We start from the raw sequence: 23,472 nt of genomic DNA on the forward strand, positions 1-23,472 counted from the left end.
CAGAGGATCAAACAGTTTCCATCAATAAAAGTATTGTGTCTAATAAAAAAAACAAAGTGCCAGATAAAACAGCACAGATAACAGCAAAAAAGCTCACAATACTTTAACATATAAATGAAGGAAAGAAAGATGAAGTTGAAGAGTCTTCTAGAAAAGAGACTCAAGATATTGAGGGGATTCCCTGGCAGTCTAGTGTTTTAAACTTCACTTCCCAGTGAAGGGGATGTAGGTTCGATCCTTGGTCAGGGAGCAAAGATCCCACAACTCTCAGGGCCAAAAGACCAAAACATAAAATAGAAGCAATTCTATAATCAAAACTCAATTAAGAGTTAACAAAAAAAAAAGAAAGAAAGAAAGAAAGAAAATTGAAAATTAGGAAAGTAAGGATAAAAATGTCAAAGAACTATTTCAGATATTCCAAATATAAGTGTATATAAATATCATATATTTTCAACTTTTAACAGTACAAAACCAATTTTGAGTAATTGTATTTTTAAGTCAAAAAGCAAAGAATTTTAGGCTTTGAGTATTTATGTAACAGATTGTTTCTTTAAAAAGATATAAAGCCTAAAGATGATGAAACAACATGAAAGAAATCTAAAATTGCAGAAGAAATGTAATACTTAAGGCAAGATAAAATTTATTCATAGAACCAGAAAGATAAACTAAGAGAAGAGAAAACTATGAAACAAATGAGGCTAAAATGTCATAAGAACTGAGCAACATAAATTTCCAAATTGTGAAGGATCACTAACTGCTGAGCAAAATAAGTCAAAAAGATCAATATTATCATCCTGAAATTTTAGAATACAATGACTAAAGAAATTATTCTAAAAGCTTTCAGAAAGAAATAATAGCATTAATTATTAGTATGAAGAATCTATAGACAGATATATGAGACTTTTCAATAGCAACACTAGAAATTAAAGAAAATTAAGTACAGCCTTCAAATTCTAGGGGGAAATAACTTTCACTCCGAATTATATATCCAGTCAAATTATCTATCAGATGAAAATGTAGAATAAGGACATGTTAATTAAGGAAACATCTCCCTTCCCTCTCAAATTACCTGTCACTTTCCTCAGACCCTGAGAAAAATTTCTGAATATAAATTGTTTAGGTTTAAGTTCTGTTTACCTAATAGCTTTTTTAAACTCTGGAGGAAATAAAGTAAAATTGCTAATATGAAACAAACTGCTCCTTTACCTGTGAGCATAAACCAAGAGTCAAGACTAATTTTATATTTTAGAAATATTAAATGATTTTAAAAACAGGCCCCAGGTTAAAGAAAATGATGCCCTTGACATATACAATATAAACAGTGTGGACAAAATTTGACAAAAAAATGTGTATCAATTTTCCCTGAAATTAAGAAAGAATTGAATTTTCTGAGTCTGAAAGAACCCATCCTCATTTAGGGAAAACCAATTTCAAAACATCTGTACTGAGTCAATATTGAATCTCAAGGATAAAGAACTTTTCAAGCATTTATAAAGATAAATAAGAGAAGCCATACCTCAGGGTTTTCCAGAGTTGTGATGATCTATAAAGTAAATCCCTGGTGACAATGGAGCAATGACTGTGAAATTATAAAGGGCCAAAAAAACTGTGCCCATCCAAACATGTTTAAGGATAAAAGAAGCAGAAAGACATTTCTAAGCAAAAAAGCCTTTGTAGATAGGAAATTCCAGGAAACTCAAAACAAAATGATAAGTCATGATGAAAGAAAAATGATTAGTATTGAAATTATTCACATATAAAACTATAAAATGTAATTATAGATATTATGTTATACACTATGTGCTATATATATATAATAAAACATATATATATATATATATATATGTCACAATAACAAGAAAAAATATTGGCAGGCAGAGGAGAATATAGTATTTAATAGAATTATATTAATTTTCTCAACTTGGTGGTGAATTGTTTATTTCAGTTGCTTAGTCGTTTCCGATCTTTGCAACCCCATGGACTGCAGCATGCCAGAATTCCCTCTCCATCACCAACTCCTGGAGCTTACTCAAACTCATGTCTATTGAGTCGGTGATGCCATCCAGCCATCTCATCCTCTGTCATCCCCTTCTCTTCTCACCTTCAGTCATTCCCAGCATCAGCATCTTTTCAAATGAGTCAGTTCTTTGCATCAGGTGGCCAAAGTATTGGAGTTTCAGCTTCAGCATCAGTCCTTCCAATGAATATTCAGGACTTATATCCTTTAAGATGGACTGGTTGGATGTCCTTACTGTCCAAGAGACTCTCAAGAGTCTTCTCCAACACCACAGTTCAAAAGCATCAATTCTTTGTTGCACAGATTTCTTTATAATCCAATGCTCACATCCACACAAGACTACTGGAAAAACCAAAGTTTTGACCTCTGTTGGCAAAGTAATATCTCTGCTTTTTAATATGCTGCCTAGGTCGGTCATAACTTTTCTTCCAAGGAGCAAGCATCTTTTAATTTCATGGCTGCAGTCACCATCTGCAGTGATTTTGAAGCCCCCAAATATAAAGTCTGTCACTGTTTCTTTTGTTTCCCCATCTATTTACCATGATGTGATGGGACAAGATGCAATGATCTTAGTTTTCTGAATGTTGAGTTTTAAGCCAACTTTTTCATTCTCCTCTTTCACTTTCATCGAGGATCTTTAGATCTTCACTTTCTGCCATAAGGGTGGTGTCATCTGCCTATCTGAGGGTATTGATATTTCTCCCGGCAATCTTGATTCCAGCCTGTGCTTCATCCAGTCCAGCATTTCTTATGATGTACTCTGCATATAAGTTAAATAAGCAGGGTGACAATATACAGCCTTGACGTACTCCTTTCCTGATTTGGAATCAGTCTGTTGTTTCCATGTCTAGTTCTAACTGTTGTTTCTTCACCTGCAATCAGATTTCTCAGGAGAATTAGGAGTATGAAATAAACCAGAAAAAATCAAGAAATAAAAATGGAGGTAGTCATATACTGTTACATAAAGAATGTTAGAAAAAAATATAGCATAATGTAATCAAAGAAATTAAGAAGAGAGGGAGAATAGAAGAAAGTGAAAATTAGCTACTCTTTTCTGCCTTCAGAACATATAAATAAGTACTGTATAATGCTGCTAAATTCAGGAAAATGTGCATATGTATGTATTTATATCTATATCAATATCTATATACCATATGAAGTGAAGTGAAGTGAAGTTTCTCAGTCATGTCTGTCTCTTTGCGACCCCATGGACTGTAGCCTACCAGGATTCTCCATCCATAGTATTTTCCAGGCAAGAGTACTGGAGTGGGTTGCCATTTCCTTCTCCAGGGGATCTTCCCAACCCAGGGATTGAACCCCGGTCTCTTGCATTGTACGCAGACACTTTACTGTCTGAGCCACCAGGGAAGTTCCATAGATAAAAATAACTACTAAAATAGCTAACAGTCAAAATGCACTTATATAGCTAGTTACCATCTGTGTGTGTGCTAAGTCACTTGGGTCATATTTGACACTTTGCATCCCTATAGACTGTAACCCACCAGGCTCCTCTGTTCATGGGATTCCCCAGACAAGAATACTGGACTGGGTTGCCATGACCTTCTCCAGGGGATATTCCTGACCCAGGGATTGAACAAGCATCTCTTGAGTCTCCTGCATTGGCAGGCTGGTTCTTTACCACTAGCTCACTTGAAGTTACCATCTGTACCCATACCTTTTTATCATATGGACAAAAAAGTATTTATTTGGAGGAAAAACAACTTTCAACAGACATTATTTGGGAGAGAGGAAATGGAGAGTGAACAGTTTTAAGTTTTGTTTTACATCTTTTAGTACTGTCAGAATTTTTTCTAAACATATACATTTCTAGAAGTTTATAAAATGTCTCTCTCTCTCTCTATATATATATATATATATATATAATATATATAATATATATATTATATAATATATATATATATATATTCTGTGGAATTCTGCTCGACCTGTATCAGTTAGTGTTAGGTTCAGTAATGTGTGACAAAGCAAAACTAAATTGAAATCAAACACAATAAGTAACTGATGAACAAGTGCTTATCTCTCCAGACATTTCCATCCAGGTCTTCTTTTCCAGAACCTAGGTTCATTCTAGCTTGATATTCTAAGATGATTTTCTCAAAGTTGGCCATCATGTCTAAATCCCAAATGAGGAAAAAAATTAAAAAAGAACTGGTCATTCCTGATCATAACCAGAATTTCCATAAGGAATGTTCTTACCAGTTATGGTTCAGGATGGGGAACACATGTATACCTGTGGTGGATTCATTTGATATTTGGCAAAACTAATACAATTATGTAAAGTTAAAAAAAAAATAAAATTTAAAAAAAAAAAATAAAAATAAAAAGAAAAAAGAAAAAAAAATTACTTTTGAAAAAAAAAAAAACTTAATAGACCTTAATTTATGGGATGCTGAGAAATACAATTATTATCTGCATTGTATTTTGCTTTCTTAAGTGCATATTTTTTAACTTCCTAAAGAGAAGCATTGATATTGGGGTAGGTTACTAGCCATCTTTGCCACAGGGTCTTATAATTTGATGTGTATTTTTTTCATGGATTCACAGACAACACAGTACATATTCTGCTTACACATACAGTAAAATGCACAGAAATACTTATAAATATATTGATCAGTGGAAAATAAGAAGGATTAACTATATTTATGCTTTGTCTAATAATATGTAAAAAGTTATGTCTGCAAATGGACAACAGCTGAAGTGTAAACACAGAAAGGTATAACTACTATAATGGCTATGGTAAGGAATCTGTGAATTTTTTCCCCCTTTCTTTCCTTTCAATTAAAGTTAGTGTTCTTCAATAAACATTTTTTAATGTTTGACGAGTAGTAGTTGAAGCAAGAAAGGACCTTGAAATTTCATTTTTTCAGGGGTTGTGATCATTAGAACACCTGAACAACTGAGTCTTCCAATCAGACAAAGGAAGATCATTACATGTTGTACATTCTATTTTATTTCGTTGTTTTAAATTTTCTCCTGTAGCTTTAATCAGTTGATATTTTAGTAGGAGTTTGGTGATGGTGGTTTAGTTGCTAAGTCATGTCTGACTGTTTGTGACTACATGGACTGTAGCCCACCAGGCTCTTCTGTCCAGGAAAGATTCTCCAGGAAAGAATACTGGAGTGGGTTGCCGTTTCCTTCTCCAGGGGATCTTCCAGGCCCAAGAATCAAATGCTGTCTCCTGCATTGGCAGGTGGATTCTTCAGCACTGGAGCCATCTGGGAACCCTCTGTCCAACAATTTTTACCTATTCAGTTCAGTTCATATTAAATACATGAAATTTAACATAAATGTTTTTAATATTATGGGCCATATTTTCCATGACTGAGAAGTAAGTTACATGGGGCCATTGAGATGATGTTTTTATCATCTCAATAAAAGTTAATATTAAGAAATACCAGAAATTTAAAATGTAGGATAAAGTTTGTTATTTCTTAAGAAACTACATTTTGTTTAATTTACTTGCTACTTCCTTTTCAGAGTAATTTTATCTTAAATTTTTAATTCCAGAATTAATTTAAAGAACATGTTTCAAATGACTGAAGCTATGGATGGATTTCTGTATATAAGGTTTCTTTTTCTCTTTCAAATAGGGATTAGAACATTTGTTCTTAAAAGAAATTCAGGCTCATCTTTCTAATGTGAAAATTTAAAGAGTTTGCCATATAAAATTTTAGCAACTGGGAAAATGAGAAAAATAATTTTCTATAAAGCACAAATTTATAAGTATTAAAATTTTACATGATAAATGTTTAAACTGTAATATAAGAAGAAAAAAAAAACCTGAAGTTTCAAACGTTGAATTATTTTTAATTATGGTTCATTTAATTGCATTTTGTCACTAACTGGTACAAATGAGTATTTGCAGAACATTTCAAAAAGATAGTAGTAAAAGGATAGATGTGTCTAAAATCTCAATAACATCACAGACCTCAAGCAAATAAATCAAAGGTAAATCATAATATGCAAACTTGGATAATGATTTCTGCACGTTCATTGACAATACGATGTGGAAATTGTTTTATTACATGAAAGTACCTATTCTATTTGGTTGATTTATGTTCACACAGGTGATTGACAGTCTAAAGATACAAAATTCATTCTAAAAGGAAATATGCCTTTAATTCTGGACTTTGCTCTTATTTCTAGTCACTGGAAGTATCAAATTTGATGTCTCTGTATAAGGTAATGAAAATATGAACAATTTGGTGCTTAGGAAACAAAGCTTCTATAAATATTTCCTACTTTAGCCTCTCCAATAGATTAATTCCTTTTTAACTATAGTTCCATGGGGTTGCAAAAGAGTCTGCATGACTTAGCAACTAAATAACAGTAAAATCAACACAGGTACATGCTGCTGCTGCTGCTAAGTCGCTTCAGTCATGTCTGACTCTGTGCGACCCCATAGACGGCAGCCCACCAGGCTCCTCTGTCCTTGGGATTCTCCAGGCAAGAACACTGGAGTGGGTTGCCATTTCCTTCTCCAATGCATGAAAGTGAAAAGTGAAAGTGAAGTCACGCAGTTGTGTCTGACTCTTTGCGACCCCAAGGACTGCAGCCTACCAGGCTCCTCCGTCCATGGGAGTTTCCAGGCAAGAGTACTGGAGTGGGGTGCCATTGCCTTCTCCAGTATGCTTTCAAACTCTTGCTTCCCGAAAGAGATTTTTCCTCCCGCCTTGCCTCTCGTCCTCATCTTGGCCGTAGTAGTCTTCAGACAATTTTGATCTCAATAGTTTCTCCTTAATAGTCTAGTTTAGTTTCTTCTAAATAGTCTCAATCTATCTGTGGAAGAGACAGGACAATTGTATTAACCTGGGTTGCCCAGAAAGCAAAGCCCAAAGCATGGGTGTCCATGTTATTAAGGAAGTGAGTTATAAACTTACAGAAGCAAGTTAGGGACAAAAGCAGGGGAGGAAGGAGATTCACGACAAGAGGATTGTAAAATTACATATGCAGACTACCTGACCTGCCTCTTGAGAAACCTATATGCAGATCAGGAAACAACAGTTAGAACTGGACATGGAAACAACAGGCTGGTTCCAAATAGGAAAAGGAGTACGTCAAGGCTCTATATTGTCACCCTGCTTATTTAACTTATATGCAGAGTACATCATGAGAAACGCTGGGCTGGAAGAAGCACAAGCTGGAATCAAGACTGCTGGAAGAAATATCAATATCCTCAGATATGCAGATGACATCACCCTTATGGCAGAAAGTGAAGAGGAACTCAAAAGCCTCTTGATGAAAGTGAAAGTTGAGAGTGAAAAAGTTGGCTTAAAACTCAACATTCAGAAAATGAAGATCATGGCATCTGGTCCCATCACTTCATGGCAAATAGATGGGGAAACAGTGGAAACAGTGTCAGACTTTATTTTTGGGGGCTTCAAAATCACTGCAGATGGAGATTGCAGCCATGAAATTAAAAGACACTTCCTCCTTGGAAGAAAATTTATGACCAACCTAGATAGCATATTGAAAAGCAGAGACATTACTTTGCCAACAAAGGTCTTCCTTGTCAAGGCTATGGTTTTTCCAGTGGTCATGTATGGATGTGAGAGTTGGAATGTGAAGAAAGCTGACCACCGGAGAATTGATGCATTTGAACTGTGGTGTTGGAGAAGACTCTTGAGAATCCCTTGGACTGCGAGGAGATCCAACCAGTCCATTCTAAAGGAGATCAGTCCTGGGTGTTCTTTGGAAGGACTGATGCTAAAGCTGAAACTCCAGTACTTTGGCCACCTCATGCAAAGAGTTGACTTATTGGAAAAGACTGTGGTGCTGGGAGGGATTATGGTCAGGAGGAGAAGGGGACGACAGAGGATGAGATGGCTGGATGGCATCACCGACTCGATGGATGTGAGTTTGAGTGAACTCCGGGAGTTCGTGATGGACAGGGAGGCCTGGCCTGCTGTGCCAGGGTTACAAAAAGTCGGATACGACCGAGCGACTGAACTGAACTACATGCACACCTGCTTGCTTGGCCTCATGGAACTATTTTCTAAAAAATAGAAAGACCTCTACTTAAATGATAGATTGGGATTGAAGTTAAAATAACTTGTTCTCCAGTCTGGTATTCTATTGTCAAAAATTTATCTGTGGGGCATTAATTTCCCTTCACTTCTAGGTTGTAGCCACTGAGCATGTCCCCTAACATGTCACATTTCAGCATCACTAGGAAAGCCCCTGGATAGGGAATAAAAGGTGTATGTTGTGAACAGGGAGTGGAATATATTTTGTGTGTGTGACACATTTTGGAGACCACTCACAGTCAGTTAATGAACAACAATGGCAAGGCTGGGAACAGTCACAAAAACACCAGAAACAGGTGATGCAGAATCGATGGAAAGTAGCATAGAAGAGGTATCTGATACAGTATCTAAGCAAATTAATCATTTTAAAGGAAGCCAAAATGTTATAGTTATTTCCACTTTGGGAAAAGCTGTGAGGTTTACCTCTTCTTGGTTATATTTCTAACAACACCCCCTGAAATTCTCATGGACTTATTTCTCTTCCAAATTGGGATTTTATATTTCTCCTCATATAATCTATTTTCAAAAATTTTGAAGATACAAACACATGAATTCAATAAAGCCCTTGGTCAAAATTATCTTTAGCCAGATCTGGTAAAGTCTAATTTAGTTTGTATGTTCTGGTATGCATCAATCTGATTATAATAATTTATTATAAGTGATCTGACATGCATCAATCTGACTACAGTAATCATATAACAATTTTATATATAAAAAGGTTGTGGAGAAATAGACATTCTTTGGTGACACAGGCCATGAGGAAGCAAACTAACTCCATGGTGATAATGAGATGATTAGAAGACAAGGTAGCCTACAGAAATAGGTGAATCTTAGAAAAGAGCTGAATTTGGGAGAAGATGAGTCTCTGGCATTTTTCCTTAGAACTTTCAGGAGAGAATCTGGATTAAATGTCCCAAAGCGAAATAAAAATGAAAGACTGAATCTACCGAAAGATATTTGTGTTCGAGATATAGACTTATTACCATCCATATGTCTAATTTGTTGTTGTTCTTGTTCAATTGCTAAGTAGACTCTTTGAGAACCCATGGATTGCAGCATGCCAGGTTTCCCTGTCCTTCACTATCTCCTGGAGTTTGCTCAGTCTCATATCCATTGAGTCTGTGATGCCATGCAACCATCTCATTTCTGTTGCCCCCTTTTCCTCCTGCCCTCAGTCTTTTCCAGCATCAGAGTCTTTTCCAGCGAGTTGGCTTTTCACATCAGGTGGCCAAAGTATTGGAGCTTCAGCTTCGAAAACAGTTGAGGCTTAGAAGGTGAAGACTGCCTTTATTGAAAGGCAAAAGAAAGGGAAAGATAAGAACTTGAGAAATGTGTTTTTAAGGAGATATAAAGAAGTGGAAAATCAATGAAAACTAAAAAAGACAGAAAGAAATATAAATGAAAAAGTAGTTAACTCAGAATAGTCTCATAAAGCTAAATGAAAAAAAAAAGGAATTTCAGGGAAGAAATGCTAATCATTTAGAAATAGTGTTACTGTGTCACAGAATACTGTATAATAGATATGATGGAGTGTTTTGCATAGTTCTGAAGGAAATGGCAACCCACTCCAGTACTCTTGCCTGGAAAATCCCATGGATGAAGGACTGTGGTAGGCTACAGTCCATGGGGTCACAAATAGTCGGACACGACTGAGCGACTTCACATACATACATACATATGTTACCTGAAATCAGAAAAGCATTTCTACTTTGAGGCTATCATCAATTGTGCATCTGCTGACAAAAGAACATTATTATATCAGAAGCAGAAGCTAAACCTTCTCCCTACTTTGTAGCTGACTAGAGTGTGAAAACTAGGGCTCTGATAAGTAAATGTTCACACCTCCCAGTTCTAATCTTGAAAAATGACCAGCCAATATGGGTGTATGCAGATTTTTCCATGCAGCACTGGCAGTCATTGCTGTGAGAGCTCTGGAATGGAGACAGTGATAAGTACTTAGTTGTACTAGAGCCAGCAGCAAAGTCCTAACTAGATCGCCCCTGAGGCATGATACTGGCTCTCTTTCCTGCTACCTAGATGTGCTTGGTAGTTGCCCAACTTCTGAGTCTGGCTTTCCAGCCTTCTGTTAATATTTTAAGCTGTCACATATCCTTCCAACAATTTTCTTTTTTCTGCTTAAGTTTTAAAAAGAAAAATATGTTGGAAAATGTTGCAGTCATTCTGTTGAGAGAAGATGGACCCCCATCTAAAACTTGATTCTTAAGTCAAAACTGATGACACCACAAATACACACTCACCAAGAAGATATGAAAAGCTTTATTTAACCATTAAGAGTCTGGCTGAGGAGAGCAGCTCTGGTTTCCAAGCTGATTAAAAAAAAAAAAAAATGGCTTTCAAGATCTGGAGAAGAAGGCTGACTTGAGTTTTATGGTGATAAGGCATGGTTAGCTTGATGAAGGTTCTCAAATGTTCTGTGGCCTCAGTTGCTTGGTTGACCTTTCAGGTAACAAAGAAGGTAGCATCTGATATTTACATTGGAGATACCCTTACCTAAACATGTGACAAAAGTGGGAAGGGAATGGTGAGGCTTTATGCTGTTAGTAGTCAAACACCAAAATTGGAATTAGACTTGTTACTAAAGGAATTATTATAAACATAAATTAACCCAGACCAAATCAACCAGACCAAAGTTACAATGAATAGTTTTTAAGGGAGTCGGACTGTTGCCTTGTTAAAAGATATGACAGTGGTGAATGGAAAATTCAGGGGCTTTAGAATATGATATGAATTGAATTCAGATCCCTCCCTACATTAGCTAAATAGTCTTGTGCTAGTTATTTGATCTCTTTAAGCTTCAGTTTCATCATCTGTAAGAAAACCCAACAATAATAATGATTCATCTACCAGTCTTGACAGGATCAAGTGAGCAGTTCCTGTTTTCAGCCACAAGTCACAATGGCAGCATTGTCTAATAATTAAGAATGTCATGTCAGTAGTACAGAGCCTTGGTTTAAATCCACACTTTACCATTTACCAAGTTGTAAACTTGCACAAACGATGAAACCTCTGAAAGAACCAGTTTTTCCATCTAACCTTTAAAAACATTGTGTTTTGGGGAAAATGTGATCATATATTCGGCTCAGAATAAGAATTCACTAAATATCAACTGTTAGCAGTCTACCCACAAAATGGATACAACTCCATCATATGATAATGAGATTACATAGTTTACTGAACATACTTGTGGGGATATGTGACCAGATTTCATGTGACCCATGATATAGAAAAATACAGAGAACAGTTAAGATACAGAGAATAAGTTACACACTTAGTCAAATTATTATTTCATAATTTCTTCCTTCGTCACTAAGATCTTTTGTCAGCATGTCATTGTCTCTTCTCTGTACTATGCAATAATCCTATGAAATGATTATTAAAAATTAGTTCTTACCTTCATTCCAAAACCTAATTGGTCAAATAGAAGCCCAGAGGTACAATGATGATTGTACTGAAAATGTGTTATCCTCTCACATGGTAATGGTAGAGGGTCTTATTTGCTACCATACCACTAGTGACTAACCATATTATTAATTACAAAAAAAAAAAAATGTGCCTCCAGAAAGGGAGATTATGTATAAATTTAAATATATCTAAATAATGACTGATGGACATGAGTTTGAGCATGTTCTGGGAGTTGGTGATAGACAGGAAAGCCTGGCATGCCACAGTCCATGGGGTTGCAAAGAGTTGGACATGACTGAGAAACTGAGCTGAACTGAAACAGTGCTACATAGGAATTATTATGTTTGCCCCATGAGGTTGTGGAGAGGTTTTAACTAGGTAGCTTCTATTAAACACACACACACAACAACTTACTGCAATACCTTGCTCATAATAGGTGAAAAAGGTATCCTAGCAATTCTTACTAGGTACTCTCATTTGTGCTATAAGTATCTATCCCATATTTCTCAGGATATTATTTAATATTACGATGGATCTGACATTTTAAATTATATTTATTAAAATGTATTTCTAATTTGTAAAGTTAGTTACTTTAAAGTTTAAATGCCAAATCAAATTTTACGTAACTGAAGGCAAAGTGAAAAAATAACTTCTTTAAAATCATAGAAGGGCGATTCCAGACTGATAAAACATACTATTCTTCTGGACTTTTAAATTCTTGATTAGTGTTTCAACTTTCTTCTCTTGAGAAAAGCTGTGAAATATAAGTTGACTTAGAAAATAGTGAGAAATCCTCTGCTTTTACACCATGGAAAATATTTCAAGATTATAAAGTGTTTATTTCTTCGTCCAATAAATATTGTTTTTATGCTTTCCAGAGCCTCTGAGTAAAATCAGACAGTATATGTAGTTTCTTAGCCTTTAATTGTTTTGAGGGCATCTTTGCTTATTTATTGTTTTAAAACACTGAACAATGCTCAGGAACATTTGAGTGAAATAAAAAATATTATAACCCCCTCTCCCAACAAAACAAAAAAATGTTAGATTTACACATTCACTTTCTGAAGGTTTATATATCTCTATTATTAATGATGTTGAAACTGAAGAATTCTAACTAAAATCCTGTTTCTCAAAGAACTAGGATGAACAGGGGCTAAATGGCAGAGAAAAGGGCAGGAAAGATTCTTGCATTGTTAGTATGCAAAAATGCACTGTCTCATCCACATTTGGAAGCAAGCAGGAAAGGTCCAGGTTATTTTCCAAGGAAATACTACTGATATTGACACACAAGGACCTTTGATCAAGCCTGAGTACATGTGCAGAAATGTTAAAGCTTTGACAAGAGATGAGTGAAAGACGAGACTGTCACCCTGAAACCCATTTCTTGAACATACATACATCCAGTCACGCTAATGCTACATTTTTGTATATTCAGTAAGATATCTGCTTTTTATTGTCAAAGAAAGAATACTATATTTAGGATATTGGTGAGGAGGAAAAGTGTTTTCTAAGCCTGCTTAAATCTAGGTTGAAAGATAAAAATCTATAAATATAAGTACAGCAGATCAACAAACAAACAAATGTTATTTACTGAGACTTCCCTGGTGGTCGAGTGGTTGAGACTCCACACTTCCAACGCAGTCAATCCTTGGTCAGGTAACAGAGATCCCACATTCTGCATGGTACAGCATATATATACATATATAAATATATATATATATATATAAGTAAATTTAAAAATGAATAAATAAATTTCCTATCCTCATTAAAATATATACTTACTGATCATACAACAACAAATGCAAATAAATATATTAACATAGCACAAAAGGAATGAGTAACTACCAAGTGAAGCAAGGTGATTTGGAAGTTATTTGGCAAATATTTGTTGAATTTAATTGCATGGATATCTTCCTAAATTGATTTAATCTTAGTATGGAAAGTGAGATCTATTTCTTTATAAATAGGAAAGGGGAGCAATTCTTGCAGTGGTTAATATGAGTCCGGAATAGCTGATGGCTTTTCAATGAGTCTGATTGAAAAATATTTACTGAATCCTAAGTTAAATGTGACACTAAGTCAAAAGAAGGAAAGAAAAAAGAAAGTTATTCAGCTGTGTCTGACTCTTTGCCATCCCATGGACTATAGCCTGCCAAACTCCTCTGTCCATGGAATTCTCCAGGCCAGAATACTGGAGTTGGTAGCTGTTCCCTTATCCAGGGGGATCTTCCCAACCCAGGAATCAAACCCAGGTCTCCCACATTGAAGGCAGATTCTTTACTGTCTGAGCCACCAGGGAATCTTCCCTGAATTCTGGGATAACTTCAAAGTTAAAAGACTTCTGAAACACAGAAAATGAAAACCAGTCAATCTTAAAGGAAATCAACCCTGAATATTCATTGGAAGGACTGTTGCTGAAACTGAAGCTCCAAAACTTTGGCCACCTGATGCCAAGAGTCAACTTATTAGAAAAAACCCTGATTCCTGATGGCTGGGAAAGATTGAGGGCAGGAGGAAAAGGGGAAACAGGGGATGAGATGGTTGGAAGGCATCACCAACTCAATGGACATGAGTTTGAGCAAACTTGAGGTGATAGTGAAGGACTGGGAAACCTTGTGTGCTACAGTCCATGGGTTTGCAAGGAGTAGGACTCAACTTAGTGACTGAACAACAGCCACCAAGTAGTTACCATGCTTAATGCAAAACCAGGGGATATGCACATAAGCCAAAAAGTACCTGCTTCATGCTATAGGAACCCATTGTGCCTATTGAAATGGGCATTCAAAGCTCCATTTCACACATTCTACATTATATAGTAGCAATGAAATTTTGGGAATCAACTCTGCTCTATCTGGTAGTGTGACTTGATTAGTCTATTCATTCCTCTTGCCTGCATTTGGCTCAGATGTATGATGATTTAAGCCATTTTCAATCCATAAAATATAAAGAGAACTTTGCCAATGAAGCCATGGTAACCTGTGATCATTACAGTTTATCTCTTCTTCTAAAGGTGAATGTGGGAGTGTATTTCCTGAGTTACTTAATACCCACCCTGCAATCATAAAGGAAGTTACCTGATAGTAAAGCGAACACAGAAAGGAAGCTAAAGTCAATAGAATCTCAAAGAAATGGAAACAGAGCCATAATTATGTGACCCAATAATAAAAGTCCTATTATTTAAGCCAACCGAAGAGGACATTCCACTACTCACAAGGAGAAATCATTGTGATTCAGGATACTACAGGGTAAATCTTCCTTTGCCTGCCTCAGTGAGAGCTCAGTGTGTAGGAGCACACAGAAATCTAGGCAGTATTTGGAAGCAATGAGCTGAGTCCAGCCTTTCATTTGCTGCCTATAAGATTTGAATCAGTCACTTCATCTTCTAAACCTCGAATTCCTTGTTTGCTAAAAATGGTAAGAACACTATCTACCATGAAAGGACTTAAAGATGATTAAATTACTTATAACTGATTTTCTAAATTTAAATATCCAATAGGTAAAAGCTCTTTTTGTCATACATGATTACATTTACAGCCTCTGAATGCTGAGTTTCTCCACATTCAAGTCCACTTGGTACCTAGCTCTAGAATGAGTCTCTGCCATCAGTGAAACATTCCTGACTCTGAAATGAGCAAGGTTAAAAATCTGTAGCTTACAAAGTAGAAACTGAGTAGAAGAAAATTTAGCCTGAAAAAAATAATTTAACTGTCAAAATTAAATTGTCACAGATGTATGAAAAAACCAACATAGGTGTTTTTCCTAGGGGGTGAAAAAAAAAGGATCTGTCAATGGGACCTACATGCTACCCCTTCCCATGAGGCATGAACTCTGGGGTTCATTCAGTTCCCATCATGTCCTATTGTCTTATACTTGACCATTTCCCTCAAATATATTGCTTTTGGTTCTGTGGGCTTCCATTTTTGTATCTTGCTCAAACTCAATAGAGACTATTGCTAAAAATCAGCAAGCTTTATGCTAATAAAATTTTGCTGAGTATGCCTCAATTCTTATTTTTGGGGTTTCTGCTCTGTTCCTGTAATCTCATTCCCACTTTACACTCTGGTTTATTGGGTACTGTTTTATACTTTTGACCCTAAGTTTCTACCATGGTAATCTGCTATATGCAAATACATGGTAGGCCTTATTATTGCTAATTCTACCTTCCTCTCCACAGAAAGGATCCTTTCCCTGAATTCCAATTATGTGTTAGGATAAATTCCTAATACTAGCATCTGCATTCATGCTTCTCCAAGCTTTAAAAATTTCCTGGCTTTAAATTACCCAGAGTTACACTCCATATACCAGGTGGGATGCATATGTGCTAAGTCTCTTCAGTTGTATCCAACTGTTTGTGACCTCATGGACTGTAGCCCACAAGTCTCCTCTGTCCATAGGATTCTCCAGGCAAGAATACTGGAGTGGTTTGCCATGTTCTCCACTAGGCCATTTTCCCCTCCTTGGGATCAAACTTGGGTCTCTAACATCTCTTGCATTGACAGGCAGTTTCTTTACCACTAGCACCACCTGGATAGCCTGCCAGTTAGGATACCCCTCTTCTAACTTGGGCCTCCATGGTAGTTCAGCTGGTAAAGAATCCACCTGCAATGCAAGAGACCTGGGTTGAGAAGATCCCCTGAAAAAAGGAACAGCTACCCACTCCAGTATTCTGGCCTGGAGAATTCCGTGGACTGTAGAGTCCAGACGCTCGCAAAGGGACAGATGCAAGTGAGTAACTGTCACTTTCACTTTCTTTCCTTCCTCTAACTTAATGCTGTTACTCTACAATATACATCTACCATATAAGGCAGCTGCCTTTCAGAGGAAGTGCTTTGCCCGTTGCAGCTCTTGCTTTCTGCTTACATGTGCTACCAACATTCCTTAGGCATTGACAACAGTCTCTTTCAGCTTTGAGTAGCCAAACTCCATACAACAAAGTGTTTGCAATATCAAAGCGCTTGTTTCCAATATTCTCTTACAAGAATTTCTGAAATATGTCTGCTGTTTGCATTTTTATATATCTTTACAAGACAAGCAATTTTCAAAGGTTATAGTTATCTAGTGAAAGTGTTAAGTAGCTCTGCCATTTTGGAGATGACTCACAAAGGATAAAACAAAATATTATCACTGTATAAAGCAGATATATCATGATCTAAATGTCTAGCTGAAGAAGATGGAGATCAGAATGACAATATCTTATTCATCACATTTCTTGACTTCCTCAAGTTCAGTCTAGAGTTTCTCATAGTATAGAATATTGTAGCATGATATACCTAAATTTTCCTATTTCTTTCTACTCTATTCTTTCAATTATTTAGAGTTACATTTGATATATAAGTGATAATATTGAAATAAGAACATTGCTATTATTTTGAACTTTCCTCCCATTTTGCTGTTGTTGTTTAGTCACTACGTCATGTCCAACACTTTGCAACCCCATGGACTGCAAACCATCAAGCTCCTCTGTCCATGGGTTTTCTCAGGCAAGAATACTGAAGAGAGTTGCCATGTCCTTCTCCAGGGGATATTCCTGACCCAGGGATCCAACCCACATTTCCTGCATTGGCAGGTAGATTGCTGAACCACCAAGGAAACCACTTTCCCCACTAATATTTTTAAATACAAACCTCACTCTAACTATACACATATATGTTACAAATTCCACATAATTTTCAGAAGTCTGAAATAATTACTTATGTTTTTATTGCATAACAGTGAAAAATCTATTTTATTTTCATCTTATGACAAATATATAGAGCTAGAAGGAAAGACTGATATTCTAAATATTTTGGATTTCTATGTCAAATTTATCATACTCCGGCAATCATTTTAAAGCTAGTTCCTGAACTTTATTTTGTAAAGACTTCAGGCTTATTAATAATTTATGACATGTATCATTAGTCAGAATTGATACTAATACATTACGTTTTATAGAATTTAGAAAATTTTAAACAGGTAAGCTAAAAATCAAGGATTCTCAGTGAGGTATATAAGGAGATACTTGAATTTATATTTGGAAAATATGATGAATGTCATCTTATTTGACAAAGTAAGCAAACATTATGCTTCATCCATTTGAAAAAGATAATTTTGAGAACGTTTAAAACATTTATACTGTTATATGTAATTAAAATTTGCAGAAATATAACTGAATAGATATCTGAATTATCATTCTTATCAAAATATCTAAAATAACTAGAATATGTAGATAGATGTGAATGTGTATGTGTACATTTTTGAAATGCATTGCTATACACTTAAAATAATGAATCCATAGATCTCAGAAACAGAGTGAATACAGGAAATTTAGAAAGCACTTAGGAGCCAAAACCACAATTTTATCAAGACCTGGAAGCTGTAAGCATTTAATCTGGGTACTGCACAGGATACTAAGAACAGGATCTATAGCCCATTCCCAATACTAGAAATAAAATAAAGTACTCCAATATTAAAGCTGGAATGGGGAAAAAAGTTGAGACTATGAATATTTATAATCTAAATATAAAGATGAATGAGAAATAAATCTCACTTTGAAGGACAATTATCCTTCATGAACTTTGTATTGAGTTGATGGGGAAAGATCTTCCTGAAGAACTTGCAACCACAGAGTCATCATTTTCAGGGTTTTAAATCCAAACTTACACAAGCTATGTAGTCTGAAAAACAGCACAGATACTGATTTACCATGCCATTTAGTTGACTAGCAGAAACAAGGCAGGTGCTCTCTAAAGAAACTATATTTCAATCTACTCTTTAAAAAAACTGAAAAGTTCTAAAGAATACAGTGAGGCAGCTCACAATTAATCTTTCAAACATTTCATGGAAAGATGCCCCATGTATCAAAGCTAAAAGATAAAGAAAAGTTCACAAGTTCATGTCAAAATCTGATATATGATTTACCAGACACAGAATACAAAGTAACCATGCATATTATTTTGAAAACTAAAAGAAAAAAAAAGATGATATGGAACAAGAGGAAACAAATCAGCTTTGCCAAATAAAATAGAACTTTTGGAAATAATAATTTAATTAAAAATTCTATAGATGAGTTAAATGATAAACTGAGCTAAAAAATAATTAATGAAAAGAAGATAGAGAAAATGGATTATGCAGAATGAACTCCAAAAAGACAAAGCTAAGGAAAGTAAAGGCATGATAAAAATACTAATATAGAGGTTTTTTTACCACATATATTTGCAGAAGACTATAACAGAGAGAAAACATGAAACATCAGGTAAAAAATTCAGATAATTGCTTAAATGTTCCTATCATTGAGAAAAAGGAAAAATTTCACAAAACCTTATATCTAGAAAGCCTCCCAAATTTCTTACAAGATATTCCCCACCTAGCAACATCATAATTTAACTGTAGAAGACACATAAAAAAAAAAAGGTTTTCTCTGTGTGTGTGTGAGAGAGAGTGTGTGTGAGAGAGAGCAAGAGAGAGAAAGATAGAGAGAATTAAGAGTTGCCAGAAACAGTAAGTCAACTAGAATAAAACAATTAGATGGATTTCTCTTTTCTCAACTGCAACAATAGAAGCAAGAATACAATGGAATCATTGTTCTGTGATACCAAACAAACGAAAAAATCCATCACATAGTTCTAAGTAGTAATAGAATAAAACTGTTAACATAAAGTTCTATGCGTAGTTGTGAGGGGGCACTGAAATGAATTTCTGAGATCCCTCTACAGGAATTGGAGAAGGAAATGGCAACCCACTCCAGTATTCTTGCCTGGAGAATCCCATGGAGGAAGTAGCCTGGTAGGCTACAGTCCACGGGGTGGCAAAGAGTCGGACACGACTGAGCTACTTTTTCTTTCTTTCTTTCTTTCTTTCTCTACAGGAATAAAAGATTTAACCTGCCAGCTCCTGAGAATGTTTCAGGAAGACTTGAACTCTTAGTCCCTTTTGGGTGTTCTCAGCTGGTGAAAGCTGTACTACTGAGGTCACAAAGTCCTTTTTTTTTTTTTTCCTGTGAGTCGTCTCTTCACATCATGTGGCCAAAGTATTGGAGCTTCAGCATCAGTCCTTCCAATGAATATTCAGGGTTGATTTCCTTTAGGACTGACTGGTTTGATCTCCCTGCTATCCACGAGACACTCAAGAGTCTTCTCCAGCACCACACTTTGAAGCTCTATTCTTCAGTGCTCGGCATTCTTCATGGTCCAACTCTCACATCTGTACCTGACAAGTGGAACAAAAAAACATAGCTTTGACTAGACAGACCTTTGTCAGCAAAGTGATGTCTCTGCTTTTTAATATGGTTTTTCATAGCTTTAGCTTTGTCATAGCTTTTCTTCCAAGGAGCAAGCATCTTTTAATTTTATGGCCATTGTCACTGTCTACAGTGATTTTGGAGCCAAAGAAAATAAAATCTGCTAGTTTCCCCTTTCACCCCACCTATTTGCCATGAAGTGATGGGACTGGATGCCATGATCTTCATTTTTTGAATTTTGAGTTTTAAGCCAGTTTTTTCATTCTCCTCTTTCATTCATCAAGAGGCTCTTTAGTTCCCTTTTCTTTTCTTGACTAATTGCTATGGCTAGGACTTCTAGTGTTGTGTTAAATAAAAGTGACACCCTCATCTTGTTCCTGATCTTAGAGGAAAACCATTCAGCTTTGCACCATTTAGTTAGCTGAGGGCTTGTCCTAAATGAGGTACATTCCCCCTATACTTGTTTCATTGAGAATTTTTTCAAACAATATGCTGCATTTTGTCAAATGCTTTTTTGCATCTATTGAGATGATCATATGATTTTAATCCTTCATTTTGTTAATGTGGTATATCGTATTGACTAATTTGCCAATGTTGAATCAGCCTTGCTTTTCTGGAGTAAAAACCACTCTATCATGGTGGGCTTTTATCCCCTCTATCCTTTTAATGTACTGCTGAATTTCATTTATTAATAATTGTTGAGGATGTTTACTTTTATGTTCATCAAGGATATTGGCTTGTAATTTTCTTTTCTTGTGGCAACTTTGTCAGGTTTTGATATTGGGGTAATACAGGCCTCCTAAAGAGAGTTTGGAAGAGCTCTCTCCTTTTCTGTTTTTTTGTTTTGAAAAGTTTGAAATGGATATATGTTAATTATTTTCTGAACGTTTGGTAGAATTCACCAGCAAGTCATCTGGTCCTGGACTTTTTGCTTTGTTTTTATTACTGATTCAATCTCTTTACTAATATTCAGTCTGTTTAGAATATTTATTTCATCATCATGATTTATTCTTCATCAAATTAGCTTTGTAAGATATACCAGAAAACTGTCTTTCATAGTGACTACATTATTTGGCATTCCAACCAACAACAAATACGAATTCTTGTTGCTTTGTATCTTTACCAGCATTTGATATCATCAGTACATAAACCATTATTTTGGAGCATAAAGTTTGTCCAATAAAGGTGCTAACACAAAAAGACAAATTTCAGATTTCTATATATGTTTATATGGGACAAAATACCATTGTAGAATGAATACCAGCTGTAATTTAATAACTGATGATAGCTCACCAAATGATTTTATCTGTTTGATGGTTTCAACGTACACCTTCTGCCCAATTTAGCTTTTACCTTATTCAATGTCTATATTATTGATATATTTTTATTTCTTACATGCCCCTGTTTTTTCCATATATTAGTTGTATCTCTCATTAAAAGAGGTTTTCCCAAATCAAGTGTCATTCCTGACACTGCCAACGTTGAAATTGTTCTGCACTTAAACCAGTAAATTTGTCAGATTATTTACTTTTTCTTAATGTTAGGTTGATTTGGTTATTTAAATGATACAAAGCAATTAAAACTAAAAATTTAAATAATGGCTTTTGGAGATGGGGGAATATCTTGTTACCATCAAATACAAGCTAAATATATTTGCACAGGGTACTAAACTGGACACTGATAATCCAGGAGTGAATAAATAGAGTCCCTACAACTGGATTTTAATACTTCAAGATTGAGAATAAATCTGGGGATAGAGCTGCTTATGAATGAATGCCAAAACAGTCCCAAGAATTAATCAAACTAGGAAGGATGCTTACCTAAGGAAACCTAGGATACAAGAAATGTTTTCTAAACTTTCATAAATAATGGCCTGGAAAATGTAACCAATTGTCATAAATACAGAGTGAAGTGAAAACAAAAGCTAAATAATGAGCAGCATGTTTCATGTTAGCTGATGAAGTCAGACTCAAAGAAGGGTCAGGAGGCATTTCTGAAATCAAGTGAAAAAAAGAGCTGCTTTAAATGTAGCAATCCCCAACATACCCCTGGGGCTGGCATGGTGGATTAAAGTAATAGTTCAGCTCTGAACTTTATGATATCTGATAACTTTCAGATATCATCAAGTATTTTATAATTTCTTATGTATTTATTCAACTCAAAATTTTTATGCATTTTTTGCTGTGTTATGAATAAAAGAGAAAGCCTATCCTTAAGATGCATTTACTCAAGTTGAAAAGATTTATCTACCCACAATGGGAGTAAGCAATGTTTTTTATTCAAAGCCAGAAGGGATAAAACTGTGAAGATCTAGTAAATCATCCTGAAGGCAGCTCCTAAATAAGCCCAACTGATTTTAAAGTCTAGGTTCATGGAGGGAATAAAACAACCAAGTAGTTGGTGATGAGAAAGAAAATGAAACTATTTGATGATCAAGAGAAAGAAATTTGAATTTTTGCTAGTATTGAATCCCATGGGACAAAGATTTCAAGGCAAGGTTCATGGAATGGAGCACATTTAAGAAGACCTTTTTTTTTTTTTTTTTGGCTATTTCATGTGGCAGCAGAAGGTCTGAATCCCAATCACTGAACTGCCAGAAAATTTCCCTCTAAGGAATATCTTTAAGGAAATGGAGGGAGTATTTCTTCCGTGAATAGTCAGCCATTGTAGCTCAACTTAGCAAGGGGCAGCAGAGAAGCCAGCATAACCCATTGGTTAGAACTGAAAGATGGAGGATTAAAAAACACTTCGCTGACTGGCTTATTTTCTTAGCATAATGTCCTCCTGGTAAATCCATATTGTGACATATGGAAAGATTTTCTTCTCTTTTTAGGCTAATGGCCCAGTGGAGATATATATACATACATACATGCCACATTTTTTATCCACTCATCTACCAATTAATATTTAGCTTGTTTCTCTATCTTGGCTATTGTGGGTAACACTGAAATGATATGGGAGTATGGATATCTTTTCAAGATCCTCATTTCAATTCTTTTACATATGTATGAGAAATAGGATTGCTGGGTTACATAGTAGTCCTACTTTTAATTTTTTTGAAGAAACTTCATAATGCTTTCCTTAAAAGTTGCAAAATTTTACATCCCCACCAATAGTACACAATGGTTTTAATTTCTCCACATCCTCACAAACACTTGTTATCTCATTTTTTTGATAATAGCAATCTTAATGGGTGTGAGGTGTTATTTTACTGTGATTTTGATTTGCATTTCCCTGATTAGCAGTGATGTTGAACATCTTTTCCTATGCCTGTTGATCATTTGTATGTATTCTTTGGAGAAATGTCTATTGAAGTTCATTGCCATTTTTAAAATTGGGTTATTTGTCACAAAAATGAATGCTGCATGATTCAACTTACAGGAAATATCTAAAGTAGGCAAACCCCCAGAAACAGAGAATAGAATAACGTTTGCCAGGGGCTACGGGAAGGAGAAATGGAGAGTTGCTATTCTATGGTTATAAAATTTCATTTACACAAGATGAATAAGTTTTGGGGATCAGCTCCAAACATACATTGTTCCTATATTTAACAACATGTGCTTCCCAGGTCCCTTAGTGGTAAAGAATCTGACCGCCAGTGCAAGGGATGTACGAGATGCAGGTTCAATCTTTGGGTCAGGATGATCCTCTGGAGGATGGCATGGCAACCCACTCCAGTATTTTTGCCTGGAGAATCCCATGGACAGAGGAGACTGGTGGGCTACAGTCCATGGGGTTGCACAGAGTCAGACACAACTGAAGCGACTTAG

Source organism: Bos javanicus, chromosome 1 (assembly GCF_032452875.1).
Source record: "Bos javanicus breed banteng chromosome 1, ARS-OSU_banteng_1.0, whole genome shotgun sequence".
Taxonomy (NCBI): domain Eukaryota; kingdom Metazoa; phylum Chordata; class Mammalia; order Artiodactyla; family Bovidae; genus Bos; species Bos javanicus.